General features: G+C 46.6%; 1 protein-coding gene across 2 annotated transcripts in view; it reads right to left on the bottom strand.

The window, feature by feature from the left end:
- Window positions 1-17,799, bottom strand: part of CTCF (CCCTC-binding factor) — a 38,219-nt gene extending 20,420 nt beyond the window's left edge. The window contains exon 1 of one of the 2 annotated variants that reach the window (XM_082489222.1): window positions 17,728-17,799. The gene's annotated coding sequence lies outside the window, so the exon portion shown is untranslated. The remainder of the gene's footprint in view (window positions 1-17,727) is intronic. The other variant, XM_082489223.1, reaches the window with a different exon arrangement.
- Window positions 17,800-24,626: the final 6,827 nt, after the last annotated feature.

Genomic DNA, 24,626 nt, shown 5'->3' on the forward strand with positions numbered 1-24,626 from the left:
CATCTCCGGGGCCTCCTCTGGCCCCGCTCCAACAGCTCCGTGTCCTTCTGCTGTGGGGACCCCCCGAGCTGGAGGCAGCACTGCGGGGGGGTCTCCCCAGAGCAGAGCGCAGCAGAGGGGCACAATCCCCCCCTCGCCCTGCTGGCCACGCTGCGGGGGATGCAGCCCGGGGTGCCGGGGGCTTTCTGGGCTGCCGGCGCACACTGCGGGTCGTGTTGAGCTTCTCATCCCCCACCACCCCCAAGTCCCTCTCCTCAAGGCTGCTCTCCAGCCATTCCCCCCCAGCCTGGAGCTGTGCTGGGGGTTGCCCCAACATATATAAAACACAAAGCATTAACTATAGCCTTTCCTAGTTCCGCTCTTATTCACTACAATTGCTCCCAATCTCCTGGGTGTATCAGTAATAACCCTAGATGGGCAACAAATCCAAAATATGACCGAGGTGTACGTGCAACCTCTTCTCAGAGTCCCTCTCTCGGTTTAAAAACACACCAATTCTTGTCCTCCACACAGTGTGGCACTAGAATCAAAAAACCCTGACACAGTTGGGAAAGCGGTAGGAAGATGCAGGGCCACGCACCCCCAAGAAGAGTTTGCTAGCCTGGGCTCAGCACTTCACGAACGCGGCTCTAAAACTTCTGAACTCAAGGTAGTTCTAGGAGTAGCTCAGCCACAGCAGGACACTCAAGAGAAGAGGCTCAGCTGGATCCAAACAGGCCAGCTGTGCATAAAGCCAAAGAGCCACAGGTTATCCACAACTCTGATGATATACATAGGCTCAATTTTCATACTCAACTCTTGTTCATTTCTATTGCTAATAGCCCACAGAAGTACAGACTAACAGGTGTAGAGTTACTTAAGCATCCAATTATAAATCAAAGTTGTACAAGAGCTTAAAAATTTTGTGTTGAATTCTTTAAGAATGGGGGTAAGAGGGAACCAACTTTTTCCTCTTTTTTCTTCTAAAGATGATCCCAGGAATGTGAAACTACTTGACAAAGCTCACAAAACTTTAAGAACAGGTAGCATCCCATGAACAACTTGGGATGGGATATTTTCACAGTGCTATCACACGCAAAACATGAAAGATTTACTTACTACCAATAGCAGAAACTAGAAAGCTGGTATAAGTTTCTTCTATTAAGTAATTTTCTCATGCTGGAAACTTTAAACTTTCATTTGCCTACTGCATTAAATTCTATATCCACTGGTTCTTACTGCTACACCCATCTCCAGCTGTTTTCTCATTTCCTCCTTGCCACTTACAACACTGGCACTAAAAACTAAAAGGGTAATCAAATACACTACTTCACAAACATCTATTACAGCTTTAAATTAAAAAAACCTCTCATTAATCCACTATTAAGCAACTACTTTGAGAAATATTTTAGCATCTTGGAGAGAGGCAAGGAAAAGGAAAAACAAGAAGCCTAGAACAGAAGAGTGAATTTTAGCATGGATTAATAAAGGCTTGTGCTTTTTCTGTGTATGAAAAGGGGCCTGTCAATGTGAAGCCCGAGGAAATACGTAGAAAGGCTACAGGAACGACACCTGCAATTGCAAACGTATAGTTGTAGAAGGATGGTTTCCTTAAGCACTGACCCTGCAAAGGGATCGGATGCAGCCACCCAGCTTCGGTGGTGTTTGAAGTCCTGCTGGTGGTTACCCAACCCAGGTGGCTGCGCTGGAAGGCTGGCCTCCCGAAATAGGGCAGGGAGAAGAGTACATTCTTCCAGAGAATGATTCAAAGCTTTTAAGTGGATCCCTACACTAAATTAGCATCTACAGGAACCCACCTTTCTTCCCCATTAACCAGACAGGGGACCAGATTCTTAACTTGCATAATGGTTTCATAATCCCTGCAAGACAGGAAAATACAGCGCTGCTGCCCAAAGAGCTGCTCTCACCTTGTCCCCTCCTTTGCATTGACAGAATAATTCACTCACCATAATGAACTCGATCAAGAACTAATTCCAGCTGAAAACTAATGCAGGGAAAACCAGTTAATTACGTTAGAACACGTTCAGTTCCTGATCCGATTCCCCGCACGAATACTTGGGCACACTGAGCTCCGGGAGCAGGTTAAGAGCACCAGGGCCACCTCCAGCAGCAGCGCCAGCTTCAAGCTCTAAGAACCTTGTATCCCAGAAGCTAGGTGGCCACACTGAGCTGCATCCCTCCACTTTGTGCCATCCACCAAGTACACACTACAGCGAAATTGCTTTCTCTTAAGCGTCCTGCAGTGCTCTGGGTCACAGCCAGTTTGTGGGCGCCTTCCTGTTTAAGTTCAATAGCATTTAACTGGGATCAAACCCACACGCTACTATTTCATTCAATTACTTGTTAATTGTGAACCAAAGTTACCTTTTACTTACACTCATGTGAAAGTAGCACACTTGGGCCAGATGTTATCAAAAGTAATCTTTACCTTTACCCTTAGGAGCTCTCAAGAGCATAGCCAAGCCATCTCCCTGGCTACAGGACATTCATTACCTACAGCTCGCTTGGTGTAGAATTAGAATCAAAGTGATCCAAACGCATCCCATGACATTTCTGCAACTACCTCCAGCCTCCCCCCCCCCCTTCTCTTTTTTTCCTCCTTTTGTAACCTACAAAAGTAATATCCCTCATTGCTGCTGCTGCCCAGGGATCTTAGCAGAGCTCTTTCAAACATTCATCATGTCTCATGAAATAACTCAAAGTGATGAGAGCCTTCAGTCAGCACTGACTCTTATTTTTCAGTCAGAGAGTCGCACGCACCTGTGGCTTTTTGCCATTGCCCAGGATAAATTCAAACTGTTACTGGGGGTCAAGAACTAATGGGGAGACATGTGCAAGACGTGAAAACACAGTGTATATATACAGGGTCCCCCACAAAGACAGAAGGAAACTCAATTCCGTATCTTTCCTCAGCTGTTTGCAGAACAAGCTCCCTCTTAATCCTTGCACCTGACAGTGGCAAAAGGCCCCAGAATCACGGCTCTTCCAGAGCTAATACTGCTAATTCTGTCGTAACAAGCTGTAGCCTACAGAGAAACACATAATACAGTAACATCAACTGCTTGAAACTTGCATTGTGAAGAATAATAATAATAATGCAGTTACTGACAAACCCCACACATACTCAAGTCACTTGGGCTATAACCAACTTTGAACTTAGTAGGCCTTCGTGAAGAAAGCAGTCTGGTGGAAGATTCCAGCTTTGTTTCTGGAAGTATGATTTTTTTTTTTCCCCTTGTTTTTCCTTTAGATTTGCAAAAGTGAAGTTTTATTGAGAAGGTGAGCAGGGACAATTTTATTAAACATTCTTGTTCTTAAACCTTGTCCCATTCTTCCTTAATTTCTCCTTTCATTCCTATCTAACATTCTTATAAATGTTAGTTTTCAATTTTCCTTATTCCTTCCAATAACCGCTAGCACAGTCTCACTAGATGACACTAATTCTTTAGTCACACAGAGAATTCTCTAGTGAAAGTGAGGAAATGTGACTTAAATATTTCCATATCAAACTTTTTTTTTAAAATGTTTGCCTTTTTAATATATTAAGAAAGGTTTTCTATTTTGCTAAACTGACAGCTCATTTCAGAAGGACAAACACGCAATTTTATCAGGTGTAAAATACAGAAAGATTTACACTTTAAAAGTAGCAGTCACAGGGGAATTCATTTGCAGTTCACGCTGGGTCATAAAACTAATCAGTCCCTCCCTTTTACAGTTCTTCGTAATATAAAAGTGATGAAGGAGCTCACAAAAGACCACAGGAATACCTGAAGGTAATAACTAGAACAACAGAAAACTATTTCAGGTTAAAACAGCCTGTAAAATCCATTACCACAATAACTCTAATATTGTAGGTAGGTACTGGAAAAGGTTAATAGTTGTATCAACAAGTATTTGTGGTCATTTTTCCCCCTCACGTGTTAATTTAGGCTTTCATTTAGGCTATTAGCAAACTGCTAACAGTAAAATTAAAAAAAAAAAAAAAAAAAAAAAAAAAGGTGTTTCCTTTCAAAATCAGTCTGACCAGAGCAGGATTCTTTGGCCATCTGATGCAGTCCTGCATGCTATCAAAACAGCAACACCAGACACTACCACACCTGAAAAGAGACCAGTGCAACAAGTTTCATGGCATTCTGGAGACTTCATAATAAGCTACAAGCACCTGGATTTTGTTTTGCTCTAAGGCTTCATCTAGATGAACAAGTATCCACCAACAAACTTTTGGGGCGCAGCTACTCCTTTTACCTTTGCACAAGTACTCATTCATTAGCGATACTCTGCCTGGACATGGGAATTGAGGCTTCGAATCAGAGGAGCAGGAGGTGCTCATCCCTGGGATGGAACACGGGTCCTACCTCACCAACAACAGCTGCCCATGCAGTAACTATTAGTCACCTGAGAAATTACACCCTGCTGCATAAAAGGAAAACTAAAGTCAGTGCTCGTTAACTTAATGTCAGGCTGTCAAACGTAGAGGTGTAGTTCACTGTTGTTGCAGCAGGGACAGGAAATTCCAGGAGAGTTTTGGAAACACCTATGGGAGGGAGAAGGGTGGTGAACAAGACAAATTCCCAGAGCCTAAATTAAGTCATCCTTGCTTTTGAATCACAGAAGAGTTAATATGAATTAATAAACATTGGAACAGAAAAACAGAAATTTGATTCTGTAAACAGAATCAAGCCCAGGTAAACCCTAGACAGTGGTCATCATGCTAAAGTTTTAAATAGCTCAATCAATTTTATACACATACCTAATTCCTTTGGACTCATGTTCCAAATATTCTCATACACTGAGCCTTTACAATCAACCTTCAAAACAGATGAAGCAAAAAGCAAATTCCCATAAAGGCACTCGACCTCAGAGGAAAAAAGCCTTTCCACTGGGAGTAAGGCCTCATTTTCAAACATGCTAACTCTGCCAGAGAAGCCATCCCTGCCTTTAAACTGCCCACTCGTTTCCACCCGTATCACCCCAACTATTCCTCACGTTAGCGCAAGCATTTCTAGGACTGCAGCTAACTGGTCAGGAAACTAATCCAGGCCAGAACTCACCCAGCCAAAAAGACACTTATTTCCATCCAGACCAGGTCTCTGGTGTGCCCCAAACACTCAGGCCAGCCAAAAGAAAAGCACGGCAAGAGGGTTTCTTCCAGCACAGTGTAAGCTTTAAGTGTTCAGGAAACTACTGCCTCGGCATGGAACGCATACCACACTTTAAAACCCCTTAATTTACATTTATGTTCTTGACGCTTCTGCACTTCTGCCTGGACTGATTTGTTCTCTTCATGCTGGCTATTCTTCATGCAGCTCTTGATGTCAGAACACACTCTGGAACAGAACAGATGAGTCGTACTAGTGAAGCTACGTAAAAGAGAAAGGGAAGAGAAGGGGGGGGAAAAAAAGCACTGTTTGAATGTTTAATGCTTCTTTAACAGAAAATGAGTAGTCCCACACCTCTAAAAACAGCAGCATCGATAACTGCTTGAGGACCCCTTCCCTTATCAAAAAAGAGTATTTTAATCGGCTTTAATACTTTTTACTAGGAAGAATGAGCTCATTTTTACAAATTCCTCCCTCTACCTCTTCTCACACTCTTTAGCATATGCACTTCTTACAACCTAAAACTCTCTATGCCTCATGTCAAATTAAGAGTGCAATATGACATTTTAGAGCTGGTTATGCCTACTTCAGATGTCCTTTTCCTCCTATGCTGTGCAATACCAAATCACAACACACAAGCAGTTTTTATTGTTAAAGGGGCGTAAATTAGAGCAAGTATAACCTGTTACATACTGTCAATGCAGCAAGTAACACTATCAACGAAGTACCAAAATCAGCTCTAACAGTCTTCTAACCTCGTTACTGCGAGGAAGAGCAGCCTCAGCTTGTTGAAGAGTTGTGAAGCTAGCTTCATTACCCTAATCAATTAAGAGCTTAAAATATTCACATATACAGAACTACAATATTTACAAGACAGCACGTTATTTCTCATCTGTAATCCTTTCCAGTCCTCAGTGTGCATACATGCTAAAAACCCTGGGAAGAGTAAGCGACTCCACAGGAGTAATTCTCAAGCGAGGCACACGTTCTTGCTGCACTCAGTGATGCAGGCCAAGCAGTGTTGAATTTCACACTAGTTCTATGCCCTTTGAATTTAAGTACTCCCCCCTCCCCACCTCTCCCTGATTCTACCGTCATTTATTTAGCACAAGGCACTCCAGTCTGGGTTCTGCCTGCGTTTTTTCCTTGGCAAGCCTATTTTTAATTGCTTATCAGCTTCAAAGAGCGCCACTGATAAGAAGTTTGTTGGAGCTGTGGATGCTCAGTGATAGCGAGCTTTTAAAAAAAGCATTTGGAATTGATCTCTCCTCACTTAATGCTTATTCTGTAAAAATCACCTATGCTGTATACACTCACTGACCAGAAAAGGGGATGCTCAGAGGACACGTGGGGTGCGCCCCACTGCTAAGGGCATGTTAAGACTGCTGACGCAAGCTGCATCCTTGCCAGGTTCTGTGCTGGTGAGAGCTCACACACGGTGCTGGTAGGCATATAAAACAGTAGCCGAGTTTTTATTCCTGACTTGTAACCCTGGAGAAGCCTGCTGTTCCCTAAACCTTAAAAACTTGTAAATTAACACAGGAAAGCCTTAAGTGAAGGACTTCTCCATTCAGATGCAAACCAAACACCTCCCCACGTGGAACTGTATCATCTCAGAAGTTTCATCACCGGACAAAACACACCAGGACCCTTCAACAGAGCACATCTAACTGAATGGAAGCATATCTACCGCTATTCTTTTGTCCTAACTTCCTGAAATTTTGAAACGGGAAATAGTTTTCTTCCAATTTTCAAAACCCAATCTTCTGCCTGGCAAATGACTTAACAGTGGAGAGATCTGTTTAGAATAAAGATTGTACCCAGCCTCTTAGTAGAGGAAAAGAGAAACAAACCAGTAATAACTGTAGTTCTTTTCCACACTACAGACAACACAAATTCAGAATAGTTTAGAGGGATATCTGTAGATTACAACTGATGGTGGGTTAATGCAAAGCACAGCCATCACCGCTCACTTTTCACAAGGTATAGACTCTCCATAAGGAACCAGGTTACTGGAGTTTTGAAGTAAGCAGCTCGGACACCGCTCAAGGAACATCAGCCTACTCACGTACAACCCAAGGAGCAAAGTTTCCCAGCGTTGCATATTTCAAAATTGCAAGGCACACTTGTTCTGATCCACTCCATGGTAATGTCCCAGAGGGACGAAAAGCCACTCCTATCCTCCTTTACCGGAAAGATAGCCTACTTCTGTTACAGTAACCAGCATATTTTCCTGGCATAAAATACTTTGCCTAAATTTACATTCCCATCAGATCTTTGACATATGGGCAAAGTTTGATAAGCTCGAAGGAAAACAGGGATAAGCTGGAAATTTAAGGGCTCCACAAGTCCATTTTTGAGCTTAATACACTGACGTACACCGGAAGGAGCCCATTAGAGGGCTGCCAAAATGATGAGATGGCCAAAGCACAAGCCCTGCAGGAGCAGACTGACACAGTTAGCTGTGCGAAGGCTAAGGGGGGACCTTGCTGCCACCTTCAACTACCTAACAGGAGGGTAAAGAGAAGATGAATCTACACAGTAAAAGGCCAAGATACAACAGGCAAGCTGCTACAATGAGAGGGGTCAAACATTGGAGCAGTTTGCTGTGGGATGCTGCAGAAAGTCCAGTCTTTCAGCTATTGAAAATATCTCCCAAATACCACCCTAAACAACCTCATCTAGCTTCAAAGCTGGCGCTGCACTGAGCCAGGGGCTGAACCAGGCTATCACACAAGAAGTCCCTTCCGACCCAAATTATTTTACCATTCTCTGGCACTACATAAAATGAAGGCTATACTTAAACTTCAAACACAAAAACAACGAGGTTTTATTCATCTATACTGTTAGAACTATGATGCTCTTGGGACGGAGAGATTTATTGGTCTCAGCACACACTTCCCCACAAGTTCTACAGGACCTGGAACACTTCTGCAAGTCTCAAACACTGACAAGTTCTTTAGCTAATGTGCAGAAGCACAGTCATTCTTGGCAATCTACTAGTGACCTGCACTTCCAGAGTGCTGAATATACAAAGTCACCTAGTATTTAATTTAAGAGAACAGCATTAGAAGAGCACAGGCTTAGTCTATCATTGTTTAGGAGACACAAACCCACACGTGACATGAAGTCAAAGAAGGGCTGTGCAAAGACCGACATCAGGCAAGGCTCCTAGGTGAACTTCTGACAGAAAAGGTGGAAGCAGTACTGACAAGGGACCTCACTGTTTTGTTTAGTTTGTTTGGTTGTTTTATTTTTAATTTGCAGGAGAAAACTTAGGACCACAATGAGCAAATCCAAACTAATAAAAAAAGAGAAATTTGCCTTTGAATAAACAAGGACTACTCTTTTCTCCAGAATCTTAACAAGAGGTTATATCTCGAGTGTTGGAAGGTGGCTGAAAAGGCTCCCTGGCTGCCAACATGGGACTGCCTTTTTGAAAAGCACCTCTGGGCCAAGAACAAATGGTAAAATATCATACCGACCAACAACTACACTGGATCAAGTACTGCTAACCAGGAAGAGCCAGACCCATAACAGGGCAGGACAAACATTCAATGCGGTCTCCCTTCTCTGAATTTGGTGGAGCTGGAGAAAACATCCCTAAGGATTTGTTTGCAAAAGCCACTCAAAGCAGATGTCTCCAAAAACATTACAGATGTCACGTCAGGCAAGTCAGACATCTGAATATTTGATAGTCTGCTCCATCGTACTGTCATGGAAGCTGCCAAATTCTTCTTCATGTAGGTCAAAACGCTGGTAGAACAGGGAGAGGATGCAGCTGCTTCAACAGGACAAAACTATTTCCACACATGCTACAGGAGCCAAGTATAAACTACTCTGGGCTCATATAATGCTCCAGGAACTCGGAGTAGGTAGGAGTCAACAGTAGTGATTCCTGAGCAGGAAGGAGAGGGGTGCATTAATACGGAAGGTAGGCAAGGATCAAGTAATCAATGAGTACCTTTTGAGTATTCAGTATTGCCACAGGAAGCGATAAATCTCTCTTCAAAGATCAGAAATGGCAGTAAGATATATACTCAGCAGGAATGCTGGATAACACTAACTCCATCCATCCTCCAAAAAGAAAAGAAAAGAAAAGAAAAAAATGTTTTAATAATCTGACAAGCTTTGAGTGAAACTACTAGCCTTCAATATTTGATTTTTTTCCAATCTGTAATCTGAAAACTCCTGAAGTGAGGGAGAGCGAAAGGGTTGTCTCGCAGTACATACTGGGAGGGCAAAACTAAAGTTTATATTACACCTCTACTGCAAACAGTTTAGCACATAGTGGAAGGCTCCTGTTTTAAAATGTAGTATTGTTACATTTATGTCAAGTATGTACAAGCCAAACCAGGGCGATATTTTTAATTCAGTAGCATTTCCTGCTTTCATTTTGAATCTCTGGATGTTAGAGGTGGTTTCAAGGAAACAGCTTTGCAAGTCGAATACAAGGAGACAGACAAACCACACAAGAAGGTGAAGTAATTGGCCAAAAATCACTACTGGTTCTACAGCAGTGGAAAAGCTCTTCCAGGAGCCAATCCAAAGCAAGGACGTCTCTTTCATCATTTAACACTGGCAGAATTCAATTCCCTTCACACTGCTTTTAGAGCAGTAAACTTTGCTGTATGTTTATTTCAAAAGAGTGAATAAATAAATAAATAAAAAAAAATGTTTACAAACACCCAAGTGCTGCCATCAGTACTTGTGGTGTCAATTACCTCTACTTACCCCAAAACATTTTGAGGCACAGTTCCACAAAGGCTTAAATCAAACTCAGAGCTGCAGTTTTTTACCACATCCAGTTATATCTAGTTGCCCCCCACCTTTTTTTTTTTATTTAGGGGGGGGGAAGTCTGGATGGATATATACAGGAAGCAAATTCAGCTGACCAACTCACTGCCTGGCGACGCAACTGCCAGCACACAAGTGGAAGGAGATGAGGTCACAACAGTCCTGATGCAAGCCAACTAGATTTTCCAAGGAAACCATAGCTTTTACCTCCCTAAATGTTTTGGCATTACTCCCAACATAGCAAGAGCTGTAAATTCACTTGTATAACTTTTATCAATAGGTTGGGAAGAAAAGAAGGAAGATAAATTCCTTTCTCCAACACTAACATAAAAAAAAAAATAACCTGCAAGGACAGATCGGTGTCCGCCTAGTCTAGTGGCCTGTCTCCAAAAGCTCACGCAGGAAACACTGTGCAGGGAGAGCAGTATCCGTCATGTCTGTGATTTACCATCCTCACTCCAGCACCCAGCCACAGGATTAGGGATCTCAGCCTTTGGATCTCCTGATCCCTTTCCGAACCTGCAGTGTCTCCACAGTCTCTTACCAAAACAGGTTTTCCATCAATCGTGGGGTACGTTCCACATCTCTTCCTCCTACGAGCTACAGGCTCACCACAAAACTTGCTGCATCTACCTAAAAAGTTTGTGCAAGGTCTTGTGCGAGTGCTAGGAACTGCACCACAGAACAGCAACCACTCTGGACGCAGACTGAATTTCTGCAAAGAACATGAGTGGTAGCAGCAGAGTGACCCTGTTTTCTTTCTTACAAACAGGCAGGGGAAACCAGAATTGCCAACCTCGTGCATCAGGTGCTTCTGTTGAAATTAGCATCCAGAGCAGCACGTGGGTTACATGCAAGTTAGCTCTGCAGCTGAGAGTTCTCAAGCTTACAGTTCCCCCTTCCCACCTTTTAAAGATACGTAATATATGAATAGGACTTCGAGCTTTCAGGAATCTCCACTTAGACATGCTTAGTCCACCATCAGGCTACTCACTGTAACATCCTGGAGAGCTCAGAAAGTGTCAATCACTGATGTCAAGTCTCCACACATGATGCATTTATCATAGCTCAAAATTATTAAGTGTTGTTTACTCCTTCTTCCACACCATTATTACTCTCCCTAGTTTCCTTCCTGATTAATTCAGTATTTTACTCAGCATCCACTTTAATACTAGGATCACTGCATATAAAATAATTTCACACAATACATATAAATGCAATATATAAAATATGATTCAATAAATAATTTTAGCTAACATTAAAAAAAAGTTATGAAGCTGTATTTTTTGAAGCAGATTCAGTAAAAATCACTTTGCTTCACCCTCACTGAGCATTTCCCGCGATACAAACTGGGAAGGAAAAACCCCTTTAGCGATAGAGGCTTGGGGTTGGCGGAACAGCAGCAGTACCACTGCCAAGGTCCTTGGGCTACCTGGTAGACAGGACGCTGAACCCAAGCGAGCAGCACGCCCTGGCAGCAGAGGAGAAACATCTGTCCTACCAACAGCTCACTACAGCTACAGCCATAGATAAGGATTTTTTTTAGTCACAAACTTGGACTAAAATATATGGGACACTATTTTGACACACCTCCGATGTATATCGATACCTGCTTACTTTCTCCTGTTCAGAAGAGTTTACTGGCTTCATCGTGTTCTAGATTTCTAAGGAAGAGTCCTAAACCTATCTCCGGTCAGAAAGCAGGAAGCTGGTGAAAGAAGGAGCTGCTTCCCATCTTTACTCTTTAGCGTGATCACCTCTCATTTGATCACCGAGTCTGACCTCCTACAAATTACTATTCTCTAAATGTATATGAAACAAAAGAAGTTCAGTACCTTGCAGCTGGCTGAAGCCATTTTTCAAATTTTTTCCACAATCTTGATTCAAAGACATTAAGAAATGAAGAAATACACAACTGCTCTTCATATCATAATCCAATGATTAATCACCTTCACTGTGAAAAACTTAGTCTTTTAATTCGAACTTACCTGGCTACAAATTCTTGTTGTGTTTGTCAGCAAGATTAGAAAAAGCTCACTAATATCTACTGTTATCTTGCTAGGGAGATATCTGAGGACACTAATTAAGTCACCTCTCCATTTTGCCGAGAAGCTGCACAGTAAACTCGTAACACTTCATTGCATGGCATTACTTCTTAGCTCTCTATCAAACTGAAAACTAATCCCCTTGCAGACAGTAATTTTTTTGTTTGTTTGTTTTTTAAGTGCCGATGCCAGAACCATACACAGTGTTTTGGTAATGACTTCACCCCACACAGGCAAAAACGCATCTCTACTCATTCCATTAATGCGTTTGAGCATTACATTAGCTTCTTTGTCACAGCATCACCTTGGAAACTCATGTTTAAGCTGTTTATCCACTATGACTCCAAAATGCAGTTCAGCCACCACTGCTTTCTAGGATGCCACGTGCCTTGATTTAAATTCAGCTGGATTGCCTTGTTCCCAGGTGTACAGCTTTACTGCAGCAGCCTTAGCACACACATCTGAATGGATCTACCTCACCTGACAATCACGATGGCTGCCTTAGCGCTGTTTGCCTTCGCATGAACCACAACTTTACCCTGCAGAAGTTTTAAATCGACAGACATTTTGCACCAACAAAATCAGTAATGAAAACAGAGTGTGACAACCATTTTGCTGAACATCCATGGAAACTATTCAGTCTTGTACACCCCCGGACTATTCCTGAACTGAATGGCATTCAGCACTAAATTTTATATTCTGTAAGGTCCTCAACATCAAGAGAGATACCTTTAACAAAGTCAAATAATAAATTTAACAGCTCTAGTTTCCTTAAAGCCTTATTTATTTGGATTAATAACATCCTTTTCTCTCCTTGTTAATTAAATTCTGTACTAAGAATAAATGGGAGAGCTGGTAATAATGTAAATTATATATGTATTAACACCATGCAGTGCTACCCAAGGTATGCAGGTGTCTCTGCACAGCACTACATTACTAGCTGCCACGTTCATCCACTCCATCTCCTTTTAATATCGATACATCAGCACTTCTCCGACCTCCTGGAATTTCCCTAGTGTTCCAAAGTGCATCAGCTAGACAATATTCCTCCATTACTACATCTAGGGATATTCCAGTGTTAAAAGGGGAAAAAAAAAATAAAATACACTGGCCAAGGCAAACATCTCTCACCTCCCAATGTACTTTGCTGGCGTTTTATGTTTTGTCTGGTGTTTGTTTTTCTCTTTTGGTTTGCTTTGTTTGGTTGTTGGTTTTTTTTTTTTTTTTTTAAACAAAACCAAAAAACACCAGAGAGGAATTTCGGAAGCTTTCAGAACAGCAACCTAATTCTAAATACCTGAAAGAGGGAATAAGGGTTACTTTGACATCTCAATTAAGGCAAGCAATATTCTTTACACAGTTGGACCAAGCTACTTTCTCCTCTACTTTACAGATAGCTACTTTACCTGCTGATGTTTGAGACATACAAGCTTCTAATCATGATGCATATTAATAAAGACAAAGGTGTATTTCATGCTCCAAACAATCTGTGATTTGGCTTCTGTTTTGTTAGAATTTGACAAGTTCAATGATGTCAACAGAAATTTTTAGATTCTGGGGAGAAAAAGAAGAGAGGTAAAACAAGACTTTCAGTATAAGCTGAACTTAGTTCACAGTCTCCTTACTCAGCCTTTACATTTGAGTGAAGCTTTTCAGTGGAACCCATGAACCTTTAGGAACCCCATGGGTTTGTTTCTAGGCAGACGCCGAGAGCTGACTGACAAAACAATACGTATTTGGGCACACTACCTGAACTACAGGGTGTAAAGAAAACACCCTGTAGCCTAGCTTGCTTCACTGCTACCAGTACAGTAGCCCTCCCCTGCCTTACCTGGTCAGCACATCCTAACTGATCACAGCACTTCTTGTGTTTTTAAATGCTTTTAAACATACCTGGCCTCACCTCTTATCAACTCCATACAGCACACCGAAATCCTCAGGTAGCTGAGAGGGAAAGAGTGGGAGGGCTGGAACTGAAAGGTCTCTAAAAACAAATCTTTACATAGGAAATGCAACTGTAGACATCTATGACTCACAGCTTCATCTGGAGGTATAGTTAAAGAATGAATTCCCAAAGAATTATTCTATCACAGCTCTCCCCTAAGTAACGCACATTAACCACACCGTTCTTGACAGCTGCCTCTCTACTACTTCTGTATTTTCACCTGTTAAGAACCATATTGGAAAGATATTAAGACTTGACAGTTTCCAAATTTTTGTAATACTAACAAGGAAAATTTCACTTTAGCTTTAATTTGTATTAGACACCAAAATTGAGTTGTTCAATGTTCAGTTACCCGGTTGTTAATATGGCCTGAAACATAAAACTCCCTACCCACCTCATGTTTATTCTACTCTTCTTTTCAAGGTTATTTTTCTTAATCAGAAGGTGCTGAGATCACTCAGGTGAGCAGCTATTTAGTTTTCTTATCAAATATCTGTCTAAAATAAGCATCTCATTTAATTCGTGAAGAGTGATGGATTGTTGGAGAGGAGTGGGAGGAGCAGCAGGAACAGGGTGTTTTAAATTAAATTCAAATATCCTGCAGTACAAAAAAAAAAAAAAAAAAGCAACATCTTCAGTTACAGTGAGGACAGGACAAAGATTCTTTCTAAGTTTCAGAAAAAAATCTGAAAAAAAAAAAAAAAAAGCCACATACTGAACCATTTTTATGGCCAGCAAATATACCCTTTGAACAAAAAATGGAAATTTCCTGGATCCGCATGCATCTCTAAGACCACGTCGCACTGCAGAGCAGTATTGAAATTTCAAAGTTTAGTACAACAAAGACTGAACTGGGCATATGAACTAGAACCAAAGGGATGAGCAGAGGTTTAAAGTTAAGCAAACAAATCAGTCCAGTTCAGTAAGTTAACAGAAACAAAGCAACTACTGAGTCAAAGCTTTGGTTTCTTGCAGCTCCACTGTTAAGCCCGTGTGCGCCTTCACATGTGCAGGTAGCAGGGGTGGCTCTCTTTTATTACACGTATTTCTAGAGCATGTACAAGCACAGGAAAAAGCAATATTTGTGATCCTAATGCTCTACTACTCCCTCAAGCATTCCCCCTCTGGCAAAGAAGAGGTAAGAGAAGCGAGATGTGCCAGGATGGATGAATCTGGGAGGTTTTATGCAAATATAATCAATATATATATCCGAAATAGCTAATGTACAAAAAACTGTTCAGACAGACCAGAAAGAGCTATCCAGAGGTCAGAGCTCAACACCGCTTGCCATCACAAGTGACGAAGAATCTGCCAAAGTACGAGGGATAAGGGCAAGGAATAGGCTGGCTCTTCTCAGAGAGAGCAGATAAGCCGAGTAATGCTCAAAATCTGACTTCCAAAAATCTTCATTAGAAAAGCAGGAGTTCTTGGACATGAAGTACTAAGGGGAAGAGAAGAAATTAAGTTCCAGAGAAGGCTCTATACAGAAATTCCTAAATAAGTAGTCACGTATGATTAGATTTTTTTCAGGTAAACGCTGAATAATCACAAGAACAACACAGGTCAGCTTCTGGCATTTTCAAGACAACGGCAACGGTACCGCATCAGGCAGGTATCAACCTGCAGCCACAAGAGCTGGTAACGATACACACAAATTGACTACGGTTCGTATTCAAGATACAGCCTGCTAATACGAAAAGCAGTTCTTGAAATAGCTCTTTCCCTCAGTAACGCTGCAGGCACGAGTTGCCAGCAAACTTAACGCTGTAGTGACAGCTCCCCAAGCTCTGTCCGAACTGGATGAGCCTCGTTGAGCCACTTGAGGCTACTGGAACCCAAGTTTTGCACCTTTTGCTCAGACGTTACTCCTTAAAAATATCCCACAAAGTTTCAAGAGCGTTAATGAAGCCAGCTGGTGTATCCTAATAACCTTCTTCATGCATACTATAAGTACAGAGGACATTAAAATTGAGCTAGCCCCATACATCCAGAAGAACAGCAAAATGGAAGTAAAAAAATCTGGCAACCTAAAAAAAAAAAAAAATAAAAGGAGAAAGCACTGCTTTGCCCTTATGCTCAAATTTCTCCTTCCTTCAGTACTAATGAGGTCTTCCATACTAAAGTAAAATGCTAGGTATGGTTAAGTAAGAACTACAGCTTATACCCAACAGGCTCCTGCAAATTCAACAGGCTCCGCACAAGCAGAATAAACTGGAGAACATGAGAAAATATTTACACGCTTCCTCCACTGAAACAAAAAAACCCATATATACTGGAAATGGTAAACAGCATTTCAGATGCTTCTAATAACATCTCTGGAGTTTATTACCAGGATTCAATAACTGGCAGGAGGTGAGGAACAGCCACGCATTTATTTAAGGGGGGGGGGGAGACTGGGTAAAAAAAAATAGGAAGTCACAAACAGGAAAACGAGCTCATTCTCACCAGCAGGCAAGTCCTGAGGATCACACCGCACAGAAAAGGATGCGTACAACGTGACAAACCCCCTGTGCCGAAATAATTTCGCAAAGCTAAGGCAGGGCCAAACCAGACACGGCGTGAACATGTTTCTAGCGAAGCGAATTTAAAGTTGATGCAGACAACACGAACGCAAACTGCTTGCACGCACGGCACGTGCGATTTCCTCTTCTGCATCACAAAAAAGAAAAATAAAAAAAAAAAAAATTAAAAAAATGGGGCGGTTGTGCTTCAAACCTATGCGAGGGAGGGAATAAAACCCGCGGGGGTTGCGGTGGGGTGCTCCATCCCCGAGGCTGAGGAGGGAGGCCTGGGTGAAACGGAAGCGAGTGACACAACTTGTCGCCGGCTCGGTGGCAGCCCCCGGGGAGGGGATGGGGACCGGGGGGGGGAGGGGGGGGGGCAACTGGACACGGACACGACACACCGGGAGCGGCGATGGGGGGGGGGGGGTGTGAGGTTGGGGGAAGGAGGAGGAGGGGGTGAGGGGGGGGGGGGGGGGAGGGGGGGGGGGGGGGGGGGCGTTGGTGACCGGGCAGCGCGGCGAGAGCGGGCGCCCCCCAGCCGTGCCCGCCTCCCGGTGCTGCATGGCGCTGCTCAGCCTGCCTTGCAGAGGGAGCTCGAGTCCCGCTCTGCGCCTCGCAGCGCCTCTCACTCCGCAGCACACGCCAGCAGCGCAGCGAGGCGGCGGCCGGCAGGAGCAAGGACGGGGCCGGGGAGGCGGCAGAGGACAAGGGGGGGGGGGGGGGGAGGGGGGAAGTGAACGGGACATACAGACGCAGCCGGTCGCCGCCACGGTCAAAGAAACCGGCTGGACACGCAGGGAGGCAGCGGGAGGAGGGCCGAGCCCCGCAGAGGTTCGCGCGAAGGCGGTGGGGGAAGGCGGCGGGAGGGCGGGTGGGGGGGGGGAAGCGGCGGCGGGTGGGGAGCGGAGCGGGCCCGGCTCGGCGGGGCGGGGAAGGCGGGGGAGGGGAGGAGGAAGGGACGGGAGGGGAAGGGAAGGCGGGGGGGGGTGTGGGGGGGTGGCGGCGGCTCGCGTGGCGGGGAGGGGGCGGTAATCAGCCCCGGTGGCCGCGGCGGAGGAGACAAAGGAAAGAAAATGGAGTCGGGGCCGGCGGTTCGGCGGCGGGGGCCGAAAGCCGCCTCTCCCTTCCCGCCGCCGCCCAGCCCGCAGCCCAGCGCCGCGCTGTGGGGAATGGCGGCGGTGGCAGGCAGAGCGCCGGCCGCGCTGGGGACGATAGAGGGAGACAAAGCCCCCTGCTTCCCCGGCGGCGGCCGCTGCGGGGCCCCAGCCGAACCGGAGCCCCATCGTGACACCTAGAGGCCGGAGAAAGCGACTGCAAACCCCCCGTCCACCGCTTACCTGCGCCCGCACCCCGCCGGGCCTCGCTCCGGCCGCCGGGCTCCCGCCGCCGCCCCGCGCCGCCCACGGGCCCCGCGGAGCCGCCGCGCCCCGCACGCCCCGCCGCGGCCGCCGCTCCCGCCCAGCACCCGCTCGCGGTTTAATCGCTCCACAGTCGCTTCGGACACAAAATGGCGGCGGGCGGGGCGGAGTGCGCATGCGCCAGCGCGGCTGCCGCGGCCGCCGGCCGGAGCGGGGGGGGGGGAGGGTGGAGGGAGGAGGGAGGGAGGGCGCGCGGGGAAGCGGCCGCGCGGGGCAGGCTGGGAGAGGCGGGCGGGTAGTGGGGGGGAGCGCGGATCGCGCGCCAACTTCAAACGCGGGCGGGCGACTGTGCGTGCGTGCGTCACGCGTCGCGGAGGGCGGGGCCGGTGATGGCGGCGGGGGCGGTGGGAGGCTGAAGCACGTCTCGTCGTTTCCCCCCCCACCACCACCTTCCCCTCAAGGGAGCCCGGTGGGGCGGGCATCGCTTGAGGGATGGGTGTGGAGTCCAGTAAGGCTCCTGCCTCTGCCTCCCTGGCCCCGATGGCTGTGAGGGCCCACTGCCCTGTCACGGGCACCCCGGAGCCTCAGGCGCCCCCAAACACATACATTCCCCCCCACTCCCCCACCCCTGCCCCGCCTGTGGCTCTGCGCGCCTGTCCTAAGCTTCATATAAGCTAAAACTCTTCCCCCCCCGCCCCGCCTATTACCTCAGCGAAACTCCCCAGAGCAGGAGGGTCCGGTGGAAGGAGCTCCTGAAGAGAATAAGCCAAAGTCCCCACTGAAAGTCCTGATAATGCGCTCTGGGCAATCCTGCTTTAGCAGGGGAGCTGGACTAGATGATCTCTAGAGGTCCCTTCCAACGCTGAAAATTCCGTGATTCCATGAAATTTATGCCTCCCTCTGTGCTGAGGAGGGGGGCTCGCCGGTTGAACGACCCAAGCTTTTCCTAAGCTGGAAGAGGAGTCAATACTGTTGCGAATTAATCGCTAGGAAAGTTGTAGGGCGATTTTAATAATGCCAACAAGTTGCTGGGATTAGGTGGTATTTGCCTGGTGGTTTTAAAGGGCCTTGGGCGTGCCAGGCTCGTAATCGAGTGGGGCAGACTGATCAAGTTAGCTTCAGCGCTGCAGGAATGGGGAATGTGGTGCCAGGTATTTCAGCAAGGGGAGTTAACAAGGTTGGATCCTGCCCATCAGGAGTTAGGCACCATGACTTTCCGCCCCTGGAAGGTGGAAACAGCCATGTCACCCGTCGTGAGATGCCTGAATTTATATTCGCAAGCACCGGGGCTCACGGGTCTTTCATTTTCTGCAGTTTCCTGTATTGCTGAATCTTCTGGGTTTAACATACTTTCTCATCTCCAGCAGCGCTGGTGCAGGCCCGTAGCTGATTGACAGGCGAGCTAAGAGGAGGGGAGAATTCTGTGAGCTCATGCTGCATCCTCTTTGTATTTTCTTACCATAAAAACATGTGGAATGGAGCTAGTGTAATAGGTTAAAATATTAATAGTTTGAAAATAAGATGCATTAGAAGGGAGCTGCATTTTTTTCTCCTTTTACTCACCTATCAGTCCCTGGAGGGGAATTCAGAGAGAGGACTAAATGTAAAGAAACCTCAACACAAACCCGTGCTTTAGTAGGACTAAAGAGTTATAAGGCCGCTACTGTTGAAACAGATAGTAAAAATCTTACCCCAAATTTTCACCTCTTGAGCTGTCATTGCAGGGCAGAGGAAAAGCAGTTCAACAGCCCAAGCTTTGCCCCAACCTGCTTAGCAAGTGACACCACCATCAGCCAAACAGAGCGTACATTAACGTGTGTAAACTGGGCCCTCAAATCCTAGACTGAATAATGCTTATGTCTCGTTGAGCTGTGTGGTGGGCAGGAGAAGGGTCTGCCGCGCTGTTGCTCTGTCAGGAGGGAGTTCGGCTGAGGGGTGGTGGAGAGGGAGAAGATCAGCTCCTGATGCTGTGTTATGGGTTCCTCCTGCTCTCCCCATCCTCGCAACGAAGCAGAACACCGGTGGCAGTGCTGTGGGCAGCGTTTTGAGCACCCATACTCCTTTCGGGGCTGTTGACAACCCAGACTGAGTTAACTTCTGAGTATTATGACACCAAGCTGAGTCCATTAATTCATTACAGCGGGGGAACCGTAGCTTACTGAGCAGCCAGAGGGGACGAGCTGTGTTGAGTCCTGAGAATGTAGCTCTATTTCTTCAGGCTTGGCTGAAGGAGAGAAAATTTACCTGCAAAGCAATGACAAAAAGTGACTGTTAATTACGAGGTGACAGAGCATAGCCCACAACTATGACCTCTGGGGTCTTCATTGTGTGCGAAATCTGAATCATAGAAACAGAATATCCCGAGTTGGCAGGAACCCACGAGGATCTTCGAGTCCAGCTTCTGTTGGACTACCAAAAACTTTGCTGAAATCCAAAAAACCCTCACATTCTCTGCCTTCCTTTCATCCACTACACGGGTAACCTTGTCGTAAAAGGAAATCAAGTCAGTAAAGCATGAAGAATCTGCTAAGAACATTTCTGGAGAACAAGATTCTGTAGCGTGAATTTTTTAACAGTCGTTTACACTTATTCTAAGCTGTCAAACCATCAGTTCTTGTGCTGTCATTTTGGGGAGGACGGCCTAACTTTCGTGTGTAGTCACGAATCCTGCTTCAAGCTCAAAACTTAGTTCAGGGCACGAATCCAAATGGAGAGGAGCACTGGCTGTATGTAAAATAGCTTCTTGTGCTCCTTTAAATACTCACCCAGGGCTGGGAGTAAAGGGGCGCTAATGGTCCCTCTGCCTTGTGTTTGTAGCCCTGCTATGACAAAGGGTCTCTTGGCTTTTGTAGCAGGAATGTCGCTGCTTAGGAAGCAGAAGTTGTCCTGGCAAACACCTATTCTTGGACTTCTCCAGCCAGAAGTGTCCCAGACCATCTGTCAGTGTGTGCTATTGATCTTGGGTTTCTCACTTGGAGGCACCTTTGAGCTGATTTGCAGAGGATTCAAGCTCACAGCTTCATTCCTCCTTGTGGGTGCTCCTGGAAATCAGCCTCCAAGCCTGTCCAAATTAGACACCCGGAGGCAGATGTTCCTTCTGGAAAAATCACCTGAGTGAGGCCTTTCCTCAGAGACACCTTGCCCATGAGCAGAACAGCTCATGATGTTGAGGAGCTCCTGACCGCCTTGCTGAGGCCCTGGGTGAGCTCACCTTTCTCGTTCCCTGCTCTTTCTAGCTCTGTGCTTTCATCACCCTCACACTGTACAAACCCTGAGCAAGGAGTCACCACCCCTCAGCTCCAAGGAAGACAGTAGACGAGTTTGAACGCCAGCACTAAATTAAGTTTTGGAGACTGCCTGGAGCACACTTTGGTCTCTGTACGAAATGAGGCCCCAGTTGTCACCCTAGGAGTGGTCCTAGGAGAACAAGCCCGTACGTATGTGCCTGACAGCCCTGCGAGGAACATGTCAATGATCATGAGGACGTTGTTCCTTTGCTGTGGTTCAACGCAGACTACTTAGCTGTTCAAATAATTTCTGAGTGCCCTAGTGAATACCTTAGATTTCATACAATCCTGGAATAAAGTAAGAGATCCAACTTTGAGGTGGTTCAAACCGAAGATTCCCAAACTACAACTCCCTAAAAATGACTTGGCGTCAAGACTTGTGTCATTTCTTACCCAGGAGGGAAGATGGGAGCTTGTGACACTCCGAAGTGGCAGCATCTGCTTGGAGTCATTCTGGCTGGTGGGTGCTCTTGGTGTCACAGCCTGGGCAGCCACACCAGCCCTGATGCTGTCCAAGAGGAGGGTACGTTGGCTGGTCAGGTTTTTTTGTGCTGATGATCTGCAGGAGCTCCTCAGAACACAGGTGAAAACCGGTACCTCCAAGCGCTCCAGAATCCATATGCACCCCTTTAATTAAAAGGAGAACAGCAGTAAATGGGGAAAAGGAACATCTTTCCAAAGCCAGAGCATGTGGGTGATGTAACCGCGACACAGACACCCTCCCACGGGCTGCAGCTCCTACCAGAAAAGCAAGTAGCTGCTGAGCACCAGCACGTCCGTACGAGAGGGAGATGCTTTAAGCGCTGACACAGATTTGGCTGACAAACGCGGTGCTGGCACGCTGTCTCCTTTGAAATAGCAAACCCGCTGCTGCAAAATGTGCTCTGCGGTGCTGCGTCTGTCCCCGTGCGCTGTGAGGGACTTCAGCCCCTGAAGCGGTGCGGTTCCTGCACAAGGGTTGGAGGAGACATTAAATCCCAGAGGGAAAAGTTGGGTCCCCTGCCTCCTCTCAAACAACTGGCCCTTGTGATGGTTGTCCTGCTCCTCCCCAGCCCTCAAATGAAAAAAAAAAAAAACAACCAAGCAGGATGCAAATTGCAGGGAATGTTTTAAGTGAGTGCTGTCCAAAAAACAAGACTTTTTTTTTTTTTTTTTTTTTAAATTTATTCAACTTAAAATGGCAATCCTGCAATTCCAGGTGACCGGACAGTGTCCGTGGGGCAGAGGTCCTTGGCAATGCCAGCATTCAGAGCAAGGGGCTGGACAATAGATTCCTAAATTAATCTGGTTTTTTTTTTTTTTTTCCCAAATGCTTTTAAAGCCACATAAATAATGAGATTATTCTTTGCGTTTCCAGGAGCAGAGTCATTTTGTCCTGACCTGCAGCTCCCTGCCTGCCCCGACAGAAGGCTGCTTTCCTGCTTCCATCTCTCTACAGCCAAGGTGCAGCTTTTCTTGGAAGGTGGGATTGTGCTGCAGGATGGGGTTGGGTTTCGGCAGGGCAAGGAGGACACCCACGTAGGTGAGTGAATTGAATCATAGAATGATCTACGTTGGCAGGGACCTTTAAGATCATCGAGTCCAACCATCAACCTGACACTGCCAAACCCACCACTAACCCATGTCCCTCAGCACCACGTCTGCCCCTCTGTTAAATCCCTCCAGGGATGGCGACTCCATCACTGCCCTGGGCAGCTTCTTCCACTGCTTGACAACCCTTTTGGTGAAGAAATTTTCCCTAATATCCAATCTAAACCTCCCCTGGTGCAACTTGAGGCCATTTCCTCTTGTCCCATCGCCTGTTCCTTGGGAGAAGAGACTGACACCCCCTCGCTACCCCCTCCTTTCAGGGAGCTGTAGAGAGCGAGAAGGTCTCCCCTCAGCCTCCTTTTCCCCAGGCTGAACGCCCCCAGGACCCTCAGCCGCTCCTCAGACATGTGCTCCAGACCCCTCACCAGCTTTGTAGCCCTTCTCTGGACACGCTCCGACACCTCAGTGTCTTTCTTGTCGTGAGGGGCCCAAAACTGAACACAGCACTGGAGGTGGGGCCTCACTGGTGCCGAGCACAGGGGGATGATCACTGCCCCAGTCCTGCTGGCCACATTATGGCTGATACAGGCCAGGATGCTGTTGGCCTTCTTGGCCACCCAGGCATACTGCTGGCTCATATTCAGCCAGATGTTGACCAACACCCCCAGGTCCTTCGCCACTTTCCAGCCACTCTGCCCCAAGCCTGTAGCGCTGCATGGGGTTGGTGTGATCCAAGTGCAGTGGCTCTGGCCACTGGAGCACCAAACCAACCGTTTAAGATGTCCGGGCCACTTTCCACCTCTCGGGTGCTCTTGTCCACAGCTGTATGTGCCAGCTGGGACCCATATCTCTCGCCACCTACAGCTGAGTGTGATGGGGTGCTTTGGGAGAAACACTGCTTCCCTCCTGGGGCTTGTCCAGCCCCCAAAGCAGGTGGAGGAAGGCTTAAGCGAACAGTGATGCAGCAAAGTGTCCCTTGGTTCCCCCCTTCCTGCAATCCTGTCTGCAGATAAAACTGCATCCAAAGGTGGTTACGCTGTGGCGGTGTCCCCATCCGGGACACCCCACGTACCATGACATGCGTGCTGGCCGTGCCCTGCAAGTCCGGCTGTGAGTGGCATTCTGCCTGAGCCAGCCCAAAATGCTCTGCTCCTGTGAGGAAGAAGGACATGGAGGCTGTAACCTGCTGGGACTTGCTCGGAAAACCTGGGAAGTGCTGGTGGATGGACCCTGCTCAGCCTGGGGACCATAAATCCCCAACTCCGCCAGCACTGGCGGTGCCCATGTCACGGCTGCCTGCTCCGTCGCAGGTGGCCACGCCACGGGGCTGTGCCATGGGGGTCCCTGCCGCTGCCGCTCTAACCTACTCCCCTCCCAGGACCATAAGGGCCACTAAGATGATTAAGGGATTGGAGCAGCTGTCATATAAGAAGAGGCTGAGAGAGGTAGGGCTGTTACGCTTGGAAAAATGAAGGCTGGTGGGGGTGTGTGTCTTCTCCCTGTCTATTAATACTTGGTGGGGGGTAAAGAAGATGCTCCTGGGTGGTACCCCATGCACCAGACTGAAACTTAAGTACAGGGATTAGAGTTAAACTTCAGAAAAGCTTTTTTTTCCATGGGGATGGTCAAGCACTGGCACAGGTTGGCCAGAGGAGTTGCGATAGGACAAGGGGTCATGGTTTTAAACTAAAAGAGGGAAGATTTAGATTAGATATAAGGAAGGGTGGTGAGACACTGGCCCAGGTTGCCCAGAAAGGTGGGAGATGCCCCATCCCTGGAAACATTCAAGGTCAGATTGGACAGGGCTCTGAGCAACCTGATCTAGTTGAAGATGTCCCTGCTCGTGGCAGAGGGATTGGTCTCTGTGACTTTTAAAGGTCTGTTCCAACCCAAACTATTTTATGATCTCCATCCTTGGAGATACCCAAAACCCAACCAGGTGTGACCCTGAGCTTAAGCTGACCCTGCTTTGAGCATTTTCAAAGGTCCCTTCCCACCTCAACTATTCCATGAGTCTTTCTTTGATCCGTTGTGGCTCAGTGACGGTACCCGCACCAAGAG

The sequence above is a fragment of the Vanellus vanellus genome (assembly GCF_965231255.1).
Source record: "Vanellus vanellus genome assembly, chromosome: 12".
NCBI classification, from domain to species: Eukaryota; Metazoa; Chordata; class Aves; order Charadriiformes; family Charadriidae; genus Vanellus; species Vanellus vanellus.